We start from the raw sequence: 14799 nt of genomic DNA, 5'->3' as shown, positions 1-14799 counted from the left end.
GACATAAAACAGAGGACATATTTTAGCTAAGTTTGCATTTGATACAGGTTCACTATCTAAATAGTTCTACTGATAAAGACACAGCATGTCAGACATAAGAAAAATAAAATGGCTGTAACTTTTGCACTGATTGAACTGTACTCTCTATTTGACATAGCTGGAAAACGGCATAGTAAATAGACAAATAAACAAAAAAATCATAGTTCCCCATCAGCCACTTGCCTCATTTTCAATTTTTGTAAAGAACAATAGATTAAATGTAAAGAGAATACTGGAGATACTGGCATATAATTTCTTTTTCTGTCACTGTCACTTTGCATCATCATCGTCTTTGTGACCATCATTGTAACCCTTCCCAGTTACTGCCTGATATTCTTTGTCACCCATGAATAGTTTCCCCAGCACTTGCCTGGAGTTGGTGTCAGGGGCCCTAGCAGGTCTGCTTTGGCTTGGCCTCTTGTCAGGCTGAGTCTATACTTGTGAGTAAGGCACAGCTAGGAAATGCTCTAAACCAGGTCTCCAACTCGCCATGTTTGTGCTACATGGCTTTTGTCCCCAGTGTCCTCTGTGTCCCATGCAGCTCTTGCCCACAGGACTATTGTTGTGTGCTTTTTTCACTTCCATTTCTTGGTATCTGAAATAAAGTGATCACTGTTTTGCAAGCACCAGCAATATCACCAGTGTGCAACTGAGGTGTAGCCATGAAGGTAAGCAGGATGTAGGACCAGGGGAGAAAGTCAGATCTTAAAGTGCTGATCATGCTGCTTAATGGATTCCTACAGTACAGTGCTGTGGATGTTGGCTTATTCTATGCTCTTTTTCTCCTGGAAGCTTTGTGAGTACAAGCATTGTGTTGGCCCTAAAACAATAATAACAACAATGATAATGATACTATTATTATTATTATTATTATTATTATTATTATTAATTATAATTTAGCTCTTTATTGCCTCATAAATATTGTTTTAATTCAGAAAAAGGACATCAATGTATTGCTTTTCCTTCTGTCTGGGCAGGTTTAGCCCCCAAACACAGCTTTAAGGTGTAAGGAATACACTATTATTAGCTGATTCTGGTTCATAGAATCACAGAATATGGTGAGTTGGAAAGGACCTACAAGAATCACTGAGTCCAACTCCTGCCCTCCAGAGTCACACCACGAGCCTGAGAGCATTGTCCAAACACATCTTGAACTCTGTCAGGCTTGGTGCTGAGATCACTGACCTGGGGAGCTGTTCCAGTGCCCACCCACCCTCTGGGTGAAAAACCTTTCCCTAATATCCAACCTAAACCTCCTGTGACACAACTTGAGCCAATTCCTCCCTGGTCACCAGAGAAGACATCAGTAGCTGCCCCTCCTCTTCCCCTCACGAGGAAGTTACAGACTGCAAAAATCTCAGTCTCCTAAAGGCTGAACAGACAATATTTCTGGTCTGTGCAACCAGTAATGAGAGTTACAAATTCTGCCTGCCATGAGCTAGTTCCATTCTCTGACTGAGAGCATCTCTGCTCCAGGGGTTTTGATCTTCAGTGAGATCTGGGACAGGTCACCCCATGGCTGCCTCTCTGACCTAGTAGCACAAGTCAACAAATAAATATTTAAGAAAACTATGAGGAACACATTCCTCAATCTATTGTACAGCTAGCATCAATGCCAGTAAATTATCTGCGTGCAAAGTGAAGACAGTCAGAGTTTAAGGATCACATCTTCAAGGTTCTTTCAACTGACCTTTAAAAACAGATGCTGAAGTGCTGAGTGCCAGTACTTGCATCTTTTCTTCCTTTCACACTGAACTACTTGTGCTTCTGAGACAGGATAATATCACTATCATACGACCTCAAAAATATATGCATTTGTAGTCAGAGTAGAATCATTTTTCCTGTCTGAAACAAAAATAACAGAGCGGAATCTAAACCTTTAGTTTTTAACTAATTCAAATTATTCTACTGTCAGTTCTGGGCTAAGTCTATGTAGGTCAAGGAATATATCTTGATGTCACACACATGAACTTCACATTCAAAATGTTTCATGGTACTAAAGGGGTTGCACTGATCTTCTGTTTGAATTGTTCATAGGGTCAAGTAATATAAAAATAATCAAACTCATTAGTGAGATATAAAAAATATAAAGCATCTCTTATTTTGCCATGCAAGAAGAAAATATATAAAAGCCTTATATATGGGAAATTTTAAAAAACTGTCTGAAATAAATTATCTTCCAAACTGAAGTAGCAGCAATGAAAGAGATTTGGCAGATGATTAGAGATGACAGGTGAAGAGAGACCAAGAAAAAAAATTGATTGGTTCAAAGTGAAATGTAACTGACAAGTGTCCATGACATCTCTGTTGAGTACCCTTCAGCTGAGGTTTGTCTTATTTAAGAAATAAAGCCTGGCACACACAGTTGCTTATTCTGTAGAAACAGGCCTGCCAGGAAGAAGTGCACAAGGGAATAAATGCATCTCTCTACATTTACGTACATATGTACACTCATGTGGAATTAAATACCATTTTTCATCAGAAAGCCAGGAATCACAAGAAACTCAATGGCAATCCACTTATCCCCTTATTCCAGTTTTTCTTGTTTTTTCCCACTTCCCATGAAGTCCTAAGATGTCTAACTTCTCTAGGATTTGTGTGCATGTGGAAAATTGTTAAGAATGTTTGAAGGACATATGTTGGTCTAAAGTGGTAAGAATTCCATTATAAACAAATATGCAAAATATAAACATTGAATTTTTTTTTAATTGAGACACTAACGGTCTCTCAAATAAACCAAGGTTTACTTGCCATAGCAAAATTGGGATGGAATGCTCTTTTTCTCAGGGAAAGTGCACATATGTGCAGAAGAAGGCAAAAGGCAAAAGTCAGTCTGCTGTAAGAGCTCCTCATAACACTTTGCATCAATTTTTCAGGGGTTCTTGCTCATCTGTATTGTTTTCCCAACTTCACTTCTACTGTTTATAACAAAACATAGCTGCTGCTAGAAAATCTGATGAAAGGTAAAGAGTAATTTTAACACAGTTCTGCAAATGCCTGTCTATATCTCCTGTCAGGTCATTTTTCAAAAGAAAACAAAACAAAACCCCAAAAAACCAACATAACCCCCACCTTGCAATAAACTACAAAATGTGGTCATTTCACTGACATATGAACACTGTATGCTTTTTAATATCTTAATTCCTGAATTCAGAGCTATTTTCTGGTCATATCTGGGATGCTTGGTATTCAATGAACTGTGCTGTGTTGTATCAACCCTGTGCTGTGTTATACCAACCCTAGAGAAAAGAGGTTGAAAATCATCATGTTTCTGGATTTAAAAAGTTTCTGTCTTAGTCTGCCATGGGCAGTTAATAAAAAAGCAGTACCAAACCCAAAATTAACTTAATGTTTTCTCTTGAATATCTACCATTTTAATCCCATTTAAAGCAGCAGCACTCAGAAAATGGCTGTAGACTCACCTCAGCCCCGAGGGATTGAAATCCACATCTTTTCTCTCTTTCCCAGGCTTGCTTTAATGATTAGCAGGACAGTAATTGGGGAAAGGGAGGGAAAAAATTAGCTTCCATCATTTCCACAGAGGTTACTGACCCTTTTGAAAATGATGGTCAGGCATCATTTTCACAGAAGACTCAAGCTTCCATGATATAATGTTGTTTGTGCTCCTGTCCTAGGCCTACTTGGCATGGGGTGTGCTCTGGAATCAGGGGATGTAACCCCATCTTCTGTCTGGGTGGCCCTACACTTAGAAGTGTAGAGAGAGGACACTATGAAAGATCAGGAGAAGGGTTTGGTTGCTGATGAAACACTCTCTTCTAAGTCATTTTAAGCTTATAGTATTTTGCTCAGTAAAAACATATTCTCTATGGTTGAAGCACTATACAGTGTCTCTGATATTTGGAGTGATAATTTAGAGAGTACCGTCCATAGTACTGTTAGGGCAGATTTGCACAAATAATAGAATGGATTGTTTTGGAAAGCATTTAAGTTCAGGTCAGAGATTCCTGTGGCTTTCCCAGAAATTTGACCTTAATTAATATGTCAAAAATGTTAGCAGACACTTAATGGTTTGCGAGTAGGTCCTGGCTAGTCTCGCACCTGCACCTGCTTTTAATTCTAAAGTTTGATGCTGTGCTCTAAGAAAAAACTGAAATGTGTAATAAATAATGGGTAAAAATTAGCATCAGAAAAGAATTAATGAGATGAAATCAGAACTGCATTTAAAATATAAGAAGCAACTACAAATACAATATAAGAAGTGTTTACAACAAAGAATTTAACATGTCTAATTTCAGTCCAGAGTAAGCTGGTGTATTAATGTTTGAATTGATTGTGAAAACAAAAATATGTGTGTCTAGATCTGTGTACAGAGCTATGATGAATGAGGATCAATTTACCCAGAAAGCTGCAACTGGTACGACTATAAAATCTGTTGGATGTTTGTCAGAAAAAGTCAAGTTGTTTTCTGACTTTATTCTAGATTAACCATGAATATGAGAAATGACCTGGTATGGTATAAATCCTCAGGAAAGATCTGTGGAATGCAGACATCCAGTTAATATAACATCCAGCTAATGTAATCAGTCATCAGGGGTTACTTTTGCACTGTGCAAACAGCATAGAGAGAACATTTGTCTGGAAATTAATCCCACAGTTTTATAGAGCCCCTCTTAAGAGCCAGTTATCAGTTTCTCTTTCATCTCCCCCTCCCCACTCAAGGAATCTTCCCATGAAAGCCTCTCTGAACATATGTTGCTTGTTTGCATTATTTGTCATTGACTGCTGCTCACAAAGGCTACCAAAGTTTCTCAGAAACAAGTGCTGTTTATCAAATCCAGCAACTGTCTGAGCACATGCATAATGTTTACTATGCAGTTGTTCTGTAACAGAGAATTCCTACAGTATCACGTGAGAAGGGAATCCTTAATTATTTCAGTGACTCATAATTAGTTTAAAGATCTGAGCTTACTTGGTTGATTAGGCTGTGGTAAATGGGTCTAACATGCTTTGTCTTCTTCATTGATTTTTGAAGTATTCTATGTAATGTTAACATTTGACAAGGGATTACTCAGAGCCTTCACAATGTGATGAGAGATACTCACATCCCTTGGCTGCCCTTCTCTGCATGAGTATTTTAGATAGCACATTCCATAGCAGCATCAGAGCTTGAAAAGCCTCTGTTGCAAGTCTCCCACTTTTTATTTTTATTATGTGGGAGGAAAAACAGTTAGTTGCACTAAAAAAACCCACTACTTATTATGTAGTTCTTCTGTTTATGATATATAAGGGAGATATATAAGGCTTTGGTACTGTTAGCTGCTTTACATTCTTACTCATGCATTCAATAATGCATTACAAACTAAATGTGGTGGACACTTTGACTTTTTCAACATCTGAACATATGTTAAAGAATATTACTTTGACTCAGCTAGGATAGGGAAGGGTAGGAAAGGACAAGTACATCACCATTATGCACAGCCTCACACGAGCTGGTTCTCCCAGTCACGGAACAGCAGTGGGGCAGGTCTGTGCCTCTGTCCCTGTGTCCACAAAGTGCATGAGCCAGCACAGAGATCCTGCTGGCTGGTCTGAACTTCCCCTGGTCCTACCCACTTGATTTCTTGTACCTTCTTTGGGTGGGAGGCATGGGGGTATGCAGAAGAAATCAGCCTGCTGTGTACTCTAGACCCACTTTGATTTGAAAAGACGTAGCTGCCAAATGACTGAGATCTTCAGATAGGTTTAGGACTTACATCTTTTTCCACTTGCTTGGTTGTGGAGCTCTAGATTTCTCCTAGCCTACTTGCAAAAAGCTTTGCATTCATTTCTTCTGGGTAGTGTTTTAAGTTATAATTTTTTAGACTGCAACACAGGCATAGTTCCAGACACTTCCTGTGGCAGGGAAGCTTCCTGTTCAAAAGCAATCTTTCACATGCAATTTATACACAAGCATGCTCTGTATGCTATATTTGTATCATATCTGAGTACTGCAAAACAGCAGGTTCACTTCTAAGGACACAGGTCGTTCTCCAGTAAGTCATCATTCATTGCTTTCTGCAGCCCCTAGCTTCGGGTGCTTTATGACAGCCTTTTAGGAGAGTTTAATTATTTTCTGATGCTAAATACACCAGTGGCAGCAGCCTTCTTTATGTTGTAACACTTTCACTTCTTCTTAGGGAGCAGAAACAGGAAGACAAATGGATTTGCTTTGATTTCAAAACTTCTGTTTTCTCTTTTAACATACTTTCACATGAAGATTTTTTCACCTCCTTTTTTATGCAGACTTTTTGCCAAATCCTACCATTTGCACGTTTATGTTAACAGACCTTCTAAGCTGTCGGGGTGTGAGACAAAAAGTTGGTAAGACCATAGGTACAAAACTGTATGTACAACTGGACAGCATGCATTTGAGATTTGTGAGCTTCAGAAGCCTTGCCTCAGTATCTGCCTAAAATTCTGGACGCCTTATGTTCAAGATGAAAAATCATGCTCCCAAGGATCCTCAAGTTCCCATTCTGCATCAGTGTCAAAATACCTCAGTCTTGGGAAGTCTAAACAGCTTAATCCCAATATCCCACTAATAAGCAATTGGGTCATACAAACATGATTTCATCTGCTGTTACTGGAAAGAAGCATCAGAGCACACATAATGCATATCCACAAGATTAGGCTCTACATAAAACACAGTGGCAAAAAGTGCTTTTATTTAAAACAAAGAGACAGGAGAAGCTACTGTACAGTCACTAATCTAGCAGTTGCACTTTTGAAATGGAATCAGATGCACTGGAGACTGATTTGTGTCCTGTAAAAGTTTAATGTACAAAATTTAGAATTACATGCCTGTATAAACTTGATAATTCATTGTTGTTAATACTGGAGGAGTCTAGAGATCTTCCTTGTGTAAGACAGCTAGCTGCTTGCAAGTTGCTCTTCCACTGCTGAGTAAGACCATTTACGTCAGGACAGCTTTCAGTTTATGTACTGCCTCTCAAAATGTAGCACACTCACTGGAGGGACAAGCAGTACACTTGCACAAGGCTGCATGTCTGGACCTGTCAGTTTTCTCACTGACCTCCAGAAGGTTTTGGGACCAAAGGAACTCAAACTAAATTAAGCCAAGATGGCAATAAGCCCTGTACTTGGTGGTTGTGATTAACTATCAAGGCAGGGGGATGGTTCTTTCTCTGAAAGATGTGTTCACATCAGTTTTAGCCTGTGGAAAGCACACAACAAACACTAAACTGAGTGGGCAGACCCCTTCTCTCTTCTGTTTAGCAGATTCCTCCAGGTGTGGGAGTTATTTCAAAACATTTGCATCTTTTTTTGTGCCATCGTTTCTATGTCCCTTGTTAAAGCTGCTTGTAACAGGGACACTTTAGTAGGATGACTAGCTGCTTTAACTGAAGAAGACCAAATGTGTCAGAAACAGAATAGGGGATAAGGGGTGAAACACCTGCCCCAGGCCCAGCTTTGGTCTGGTGTTTTTCTGGATGGCAGCAGCTCCCGCCTGGATGCCGAGGAAGTCCTTTTCCTCCTGCCACCACTGAAATTTGGCATTTTGCCTCTTGGCTGCAGCCTGTGTCCTGCTGCCTGTGCTGAGCTCTCCCCATCACATCCTGTCTGCCAGGCTGCCTGCCCTGGCCTGGGGATGCTGGCCTGAAGCCATCCCCTTGTCCTCCACCCAGCACAGCTCCCCGACACCGCAGGCAGGGCAGGCAGCCCTCTGCCTCTGCTGCTGCTCCAGCAAAGGACCCTAACAAATGAGAAGCACAGGAAGGAAAGGGCAGACCTCAAGGCAAGGCAACAGCAGTGTGGTCAGGAGTCAGGCTTTATCTGTTTGGCCAATAAAAACATTAGTAATAGTAGATTGGGGATGGTTAAGCAAGCAGACAGGCCTGGAATGTGGCTGAAAGTCAACTAGGAGCTGGGACCAGGAATGAGAGAGAACAGAAAATAGGGAACAGGCTTGGGAGGCAGTGGCAGGAAAAATGGGCCACCTGCTTCTTCTCCTAACCTCCATCCCCCAGGTACAGCAGACTTTTTGTTTTCTTGATCTTTTCCATCCACACCTTCATCTTGCCCATGTGCCGACTGTGTCTCTGTGGCTGAGCAGCAGTCTCCTCAGACCATCCTGCCCCACAGCATCCTGGCCATCCAGCCAAAACATCCATATTCTGGACAAGACTTCCTGGTAAGCTGAGTGTCCTGAAACAACTAGTGGGCTACACTTGTGAGATATGTCATCTGTGTGACCTGCTGTGAATTTAATATCCTTCTGGTGCATGCAAAAGGGTTGTGCTGGCCAGGTATGGTCCATGGTTCAGTCTCTGGGCTAAATTTTACTGGGGCTGGTGGGTGTTCCAATGGGTATTAGCAAGCATTTGTTGATTAAGGGCTGGAGAAGGTTTTGTCACTCTGAGCACATTGAAGACAAGCAATGTTAATCTCTTTCTCTGGTTCTAGCATCTTTTCCAAGCAATAAGAGTCCCAGAAAAGGTCACAGAAGAATTGTCCAGACATTTAGGGCCCTGAGAACAGGACTGACTGTCATTGTGCTATGTAATGACATAGTCATAAAAAAGTAAGGCTAACCAAACCAGGTCAATCCAGAACTCCTGCAAGCAAAGTGCCCTGTCTCCAAAAATGGGCCACATTTACAAAGAGAACAAGAATAAAACCAGACTTGTGGTAATAATTCCTCAAAACGTTCCTCCAGCTTCCAGCATGTTGTGTGACAGCTGGGGGAGTGCATTAAGAGAGAGGGAGAAGTTTGGATTTCCCCCATGTGGGTACACAAGACAGTTTTATCCCACATTGCAAAAATATCACAAAAGGTATGGGAAAGTGGCAGCTATTTTAATAATGACCTATGACATTCCTGAAACTAGGGATGGATGGTCACAGTGATGAATAAAGGCCAGAGAATGTCCCAAGATTTTTTAAAGAGAAGAATGAGGAGTGGGAATCAGGAGGTATTGCCCCATGTACGATCTTTTCATGTTAGTGTCTTTTGCTGCTGCTTTTGAAAATACTTGCTGGGTTTTTGTATTTCCTCAGAGTAAGGTGCAGGTGTTGTAGGAGTTTACAGGTGCTGATATCCAGCACATACAAACAGTGGTTATCCATTGATGAGATGGCATTATTGTTTTGCAAACTAGCATGTCCCAGTTACTGCAGTTCCTCCCTGTATTTGGAATAGAAAATAACTATGGTGACTGTGGCCTCTGCTGTCAAAGACTGATTTTTGGAGTACTGCCTCTTGTACATTGGCTTCTGCAGTGAACGTATCTGTACGTGCTCTCTTTAATAAATAAGCAGGGAAACAACATAAAAAACCATTCCAGTCAGAACTGCAAACAGACTTAAAAGTTCATGACCATCAATTCTTCTTCCTCAAAAATTTCTTGCGTTAAAAATTGAATGAAATGATGAGTGAAGGGCTTGTGAAAAGCTTGTCAGGAATAAATATTTAGGAAACTTAGCTATTATAGCATCATTCCTGACAAGTTTATCTTAAAAAACTCTTGCTTTATACTATCTTCCAGCCCAGAACTTGCACAAAAATGGACATCCAAAGTGGTTTCATCTGAAGTGTATTCAGGCTTTCCATATCTATGTTTCTAATGTTTCCCTAGACACCACTTTGAACTATTTAGGAAATCTCAAGGGCGGTGTTTGTTTAAGATTGGTGAACAGAATGGCACTGCAGCCTGGGAACTACACAAGCAAAAGAGAAATACTGTCCTCATGAAATACACTGTGGATGCCTTGAATTGTTTTGTATTATAGCTGATGCTAAAATTAGCATTGGAGTGTTATTTTTGCAGGAGCACAGGGAGTGTGCTGCAGCACAAGCAGAGCCCCAGTGGCAGCAACCAGGCCTGGTCAGGACCAGGGCTCCCACTGTTTTCCTGCCTGGAAATGCCACGTTTCTCTTACATGTCACAATTTTGAAGAAGTACTACTTTACTTTCACCCTATGCTGAAAATATAAAGTACTTCAACTTTCTTTGAGCACATAGAATAGTCATCATTATTTTTGTGTGCTTAATGCTTCAGCCCTTGCAAACCCCGTTGTGAGCAAACATCTTTCACATGAGCAGAGGCTGCAGGGTCTGGTCTTTGCATGGGGAGGAATGTTTCATATTGATGAAAAGAGACTTTGAATTTTATTTTTTCCTTCCAGCAACGGCTTTTTATTAGCCATTTATAGTATTGTTATTGTCTGAGTTAAATAGAGGCAAACAATGAAACAGAGTTTTTCCCCAGGTTGTCATGACTGCTTATTTGTTATGTTTTTTTCTTTCTAAAATACAGAAAACTGTGGCTAGAACTTTCAGCCCAAAGGCATATTCCTACTTCTAGTTGTGATCAAGCTCTTCTATGCTCATATGTGCTCAGACTCCTTGGGAATGTGGAAACAGAGAATTTTTAGTTAAGGGCAAAGGATAATTATCAGGAGAAGCTTGGCCATGCTCCCTATGTTTTTATACAAGAAAGAGAACAGGAAAAAAATTGCAACAGCAGCTTTGCCCACTGTATGGAAACAAACAATAAATGACTACCGTTATATTTCAGGCATCCCAGTCATATTTCAAGTTCCTTTTTTCTCCAGCTTTGCTCAGGTAGGACTCTGTTATACCTATTTACCTGCTTTGTCACCCTCTGTATCAGTTCTTCAGCCAGGTCCTCCTGCTCAGTTCTGTAACCTCTCCTGTGTGGGCAGACACATTTTCACTATTACTGGTCAGGACTGGTCGTGCTACAAAGACCACTTCAGATCAGCTCCTCTCTTGGCTTTCAGGCTCTTTCTGGTGTAAGGAAGCTGGTCAGAGCAGGATGTACTCTTCCTAGGGTGCAACCAGCCATCACTGTGACACATTAACTCTGAGCATGCTGTGGAAACACAAGTGTTTGCTACGGAGAATGTTTGTGAACCAGTTGAAGACATCACATGTAGAGTAAAGCAAATCTTGCTCAGGACAGTAGCCTCTGTTAACAGCAGGCTGTTCTGTCCTTATCCCAGGTAGCTATAGATGTAGCTGGGTGTGTAAATTAGCCTGCAGGTGAATGAAAAATCGGCTAAGAACCTGGGTGTTTTCCAGCATAGATAATTGTATTTATTTCCAACAATGCAGCAGAAGTCAAGCAGCCAAGCAGAAGATCCTTTCTTTTGGGAACCTCCCCTTAGCAACATACCCCTGCAGTATACAGCTTTCATTTAAAAACCACTCTGAGACAGAGATGTTTTGAATTGCATGCATGCAAAGAAGCTCTGATGAATTTTCAACTACACTTTAAAATGCTGTCTTTCCCCTTGGCCCCCCAAAGCTGTCTGCTCCACCTGTCTGACAGAAATTGCCACTAGCACAGGAGAGGCTCATAGCAGGTCCAACCTGCTTATTCCCACCACAAATAGAGATGCTGGCTGGGGGCAGCAGCACACAATCGGTCTGCTTTAAAGTGCATGCTGCTTGGTCTCCATGGGTTGGCAAATATTTGCTTTGCTCCACAGTATCATGGCACTCCCTAAGTTTCTGCTCTGAATGGGCCCAAAATGCTTAAATTGAGATCAAGCGAAACTGCCATTCTTCAGGTGGTTTTGCACTGAAACCACATCAAGATACATGATTACTATTTCACTGAGTGTTGTGGAAATGTATATTTAGAAAAGATAAGAAGGGCAGTGACACTTTAGCAACCTGTGGTATCAAGAGTCACTTTTCACTGATTGGTGCATCCCAAACTCTCACACGTTGAGCTAAAGCTTGTGCTGTCCCTATTCATGCAGCAGTATTTCCAGTATATGATCTTTCATCCCACACCATTCAACTTTAAAATGTGAAACCATCAGTTTGAGTCCTGACTCACCTTCATTCCGTGTCAGTCCAAACACCTGACTGCAGCGTCAGTCACTGTCCCTTCCTAGGGAAGGACTATGGCCACAGCTGAAACTCAGGCTTGACATCAATGTTATCAGAGAGCACTGTATGGGAGGAAGTGCTGCAGATGACAAGACACAATTATGTTTGCTGAAGCACTGGGGCTGGAAACAATGACTACAGAAAAGAACAAGATTAGCAGCACAGAGTGACCAGATTAGCACCGGTTGGGCTGCTGTAGCTTGAAGATGCTAAATCTGCCCTCTACCCACAATACAAACTCAGATGTTGGTGATTTGACTTACAGCTATTCACTCCTCTCACCTCAGGTGAGCTCAGAAACTCTGTGCCTTGCTTGTACTGGTGCAAACTTACATTTAAATTACAGTGCTTATATTTTTCCTAAACCCTTACATTTTTGCCTCACAAATCTCAATCCCTCTTTTCAGCAATGACTCTCTGAGCAGAGTTTGTTAAGGATTTAAAATCCTTTTGAAAACAGAACATATATGTGAATAAAATTGGTAGAGCACTGGCTACCAGGAGTACTGTCTGGTAGCCAGACAGTAATCATTTTGGAACTGTGCATGTCTAGACTGAAGCTGCTTTGCTGCACAGTGCAATCTGAGCTGTTGGGCAGCTGTCCACTCCCAAATATGTCTACATATAGTCTACAACATATAGAGCTTAACATTGCATGGAGCAACAGTGAAATTTAATGTCTAAATTGCCTTAAAAAGCAATGTCTAAATTGCCATAAGTGCTCAAGCAACTTCAGCCTATCTGACCATGTTAATCTAGTTGCTGAATGATAATGCTTCAGAAGTGTAAGGTGACACATCTGTAAAATAATTTGATTTTTCTTTAGAGCAGGCTGTCATGAATAAAAACCCAAATAATCTGCCAAGAGTCAATAGAGACATAGCAGGAGGGAAGCGAACACTTTAGGAAAACAAAAACACAGGTAAAGCCAGGACAGTGTACCATCTTTTTTTCAATCAAAAGAACAGACAAAAATGAAATAAAACAAGACTACACAATGCCCATATTAAAAGATATCCTGAAGTGCTAATACCTCAAGACAATGTTGTGGTTAAGTCTTGTGTTGACAGGTCAATCAGGACAGGAGTGAGGGCCACATCTCAGTTATATCTTTATCCATTCAGGATCACTGAATATTGATGCTGTGGTTCAGCACCAATAGGTTGTGCTTTAAAAGGGGCAGTGTTGGTATAGATGAGATGCACACAATGGCTCAAACTGGGCAGTGAAGGGGATGCACTATAGCCAGGGGACAAGAGTTAGTCAGTGCTTGCTGGTATACACTGCCTTTTGAGGCCGTGATACCTGTTTTTTCCCTCCAGATGAATTATAAACTCTCATTTGTATTTATTCAGTAGGCCCTGCAACCTGCTGGAAGAGAGGCTCAGAAGATGATAGCAGCTGGAGTCTTCCCCCCTCCCATGCTACACACTACTCCAAGTTATGCTCAGTCACATACTCTGGGACAGACCCACATTTTGGTGTGGTTTTTGGTTTCTGACACCACAGACTGCAGGGACTGGCTGGCATTTTTAATCCATCTGCTGCAAGTATCAGTGAGGAGTTCTTGTTCAGAACCACCTTCTTGTTTGTATTTCACACAAGGATTTACAACAGACTTTAAGAAATAAAGGAAGAAACAAATGGGTTGTGTGTGTGTATGTGAAGAGGAAAGGCAGAAAAAAAGAGTGAAAAATGATTCAGAAATGTGTCTGTTCTTTCCGTTCAAGCCACTGTACAGAAACTATGCTTCTATTGTGGGACAAAGACCTTTGAGCACAGTGAGATGTGTTTATGCTGCTTCTATCAAAGAGCCTTTCATCTCCACAAAGCAAATTATTAACACATTCCACTGAAGATGTGGGGGTGGAGGCCTGGCCTTGGAAAAAAAGCTGGCCAAAAATGAACAATTTTTTTATAAACACTTTTAATGATAGTGAATGGCACCTTGCCAAAACCCTCATGCCCAGTGAAGCACTGCAGGCTGATTGTTTGTCTGGAGAAGTCCTGTGGGCTGAGTCCTTTGTGCCGAGGAATTTCTCATTTGAAAAGCAGTGGTGTGGGAGGTGTGGGCCTTTCCAGGTTCATCGAGTTAAGGCCTGCACTGCCAGTTGCCTTAAACCTGCACCAGAGACTAATTTATGTTGGATGAATGAACAGCCACCCCTGTTCCAGGCGGTAGATCTTGATCTTTCAGAAGAAGCTCAAAACAAGAGGAGTAACCTACACAAAATATGCAGAACAGCTCTGTTAATAAACTACTCCCCATGCATTCCCAGCATCCTGCACAGATGTCTGACTATCTAGCAAATTTTTCACACTGTTATTCTATGAGTGAATAAATATTTTATGTTTTCTCCCTAGCATTACCAATCAATATTGGTTTGCTTATGGAAAAAACTTGTTGTTAATAAATGAAGACCTGAAGTCAGTGCGAAAATAAATCTGTTAAAAATCTGGTTTATTTTTTCTCAACATCTTTTTTTTTCTGTTTCATTTCAAAGTAAAGCCATTATTTATATAAGCTTAATATTCCTTCACTGCTATTATTGTCATGGAACTATATGTATACTAATTCATTTAAAAACATATATGTATATATCAATATATGTATGTATGTATTTAAATGAATTGCAGTCATTGCAATGAGCTTGACAGGTTTGTATGATTTGTATCAGTCACAGGACAGCTGCTGTCCTTGGAAGACAATACATTTATTCTAGGACAGCATTTAAGTTGAGTTCAACTTGCTGTAAGGGGAGTGCCCACATGTTATTGCCCATGCCCAAGTGCCTCTTTCACACTGAAGATTTGACCTTTGGGCAGTCATGGATCCCAGAGTGGAATGGGGGTTTCCACATGCTTTAGTTTCTGT

At 40.8% G+C, this 14799-nt stretch overlaps 1 long non-coding RNA gene across 1 annotated transcript; it reads left to right on the top strand.

Annotated features, from left to right (window-relative positions):
• The first annotated feature begins 7211 nt into the window (after positions 1-7211).
• Positions 7212-14384, top strand: LOC146424975 (uncharacterized). The gene is made up of 2 exons (XR_014846929.1): positions 7212-8191; positions 13280-14384. It is a non-coding gene; the product is annotated as an uncharacterized LOC146424975 (long non-coding RNA).
• The last annotated feature ends 415 nt before the right edge of the window (positions 14385-14799 follow it).

The sequence above is a fragment of the Lichenostomus cassidix genome, chromosome Z (assembly GCF_008360975.1).
Source record: "Lichenostomus cassidix isolate B80296 chromosome Z, HeHo_3.0, whole genome shotgun sequence".
Classification (NCBI taxonomy): domain Eukaryota; kingdom Metazoa; phylum Chordata; class Aves; order Passeriformes; family Meliphagidae; genus Lichenostomus; species Lichenostomus cassidix.
The sequence above is the reverse complement of the archived record's forward strand: the minus strand, read 5'-3'. Positions and strand labels throughout refer to the sequence as shown.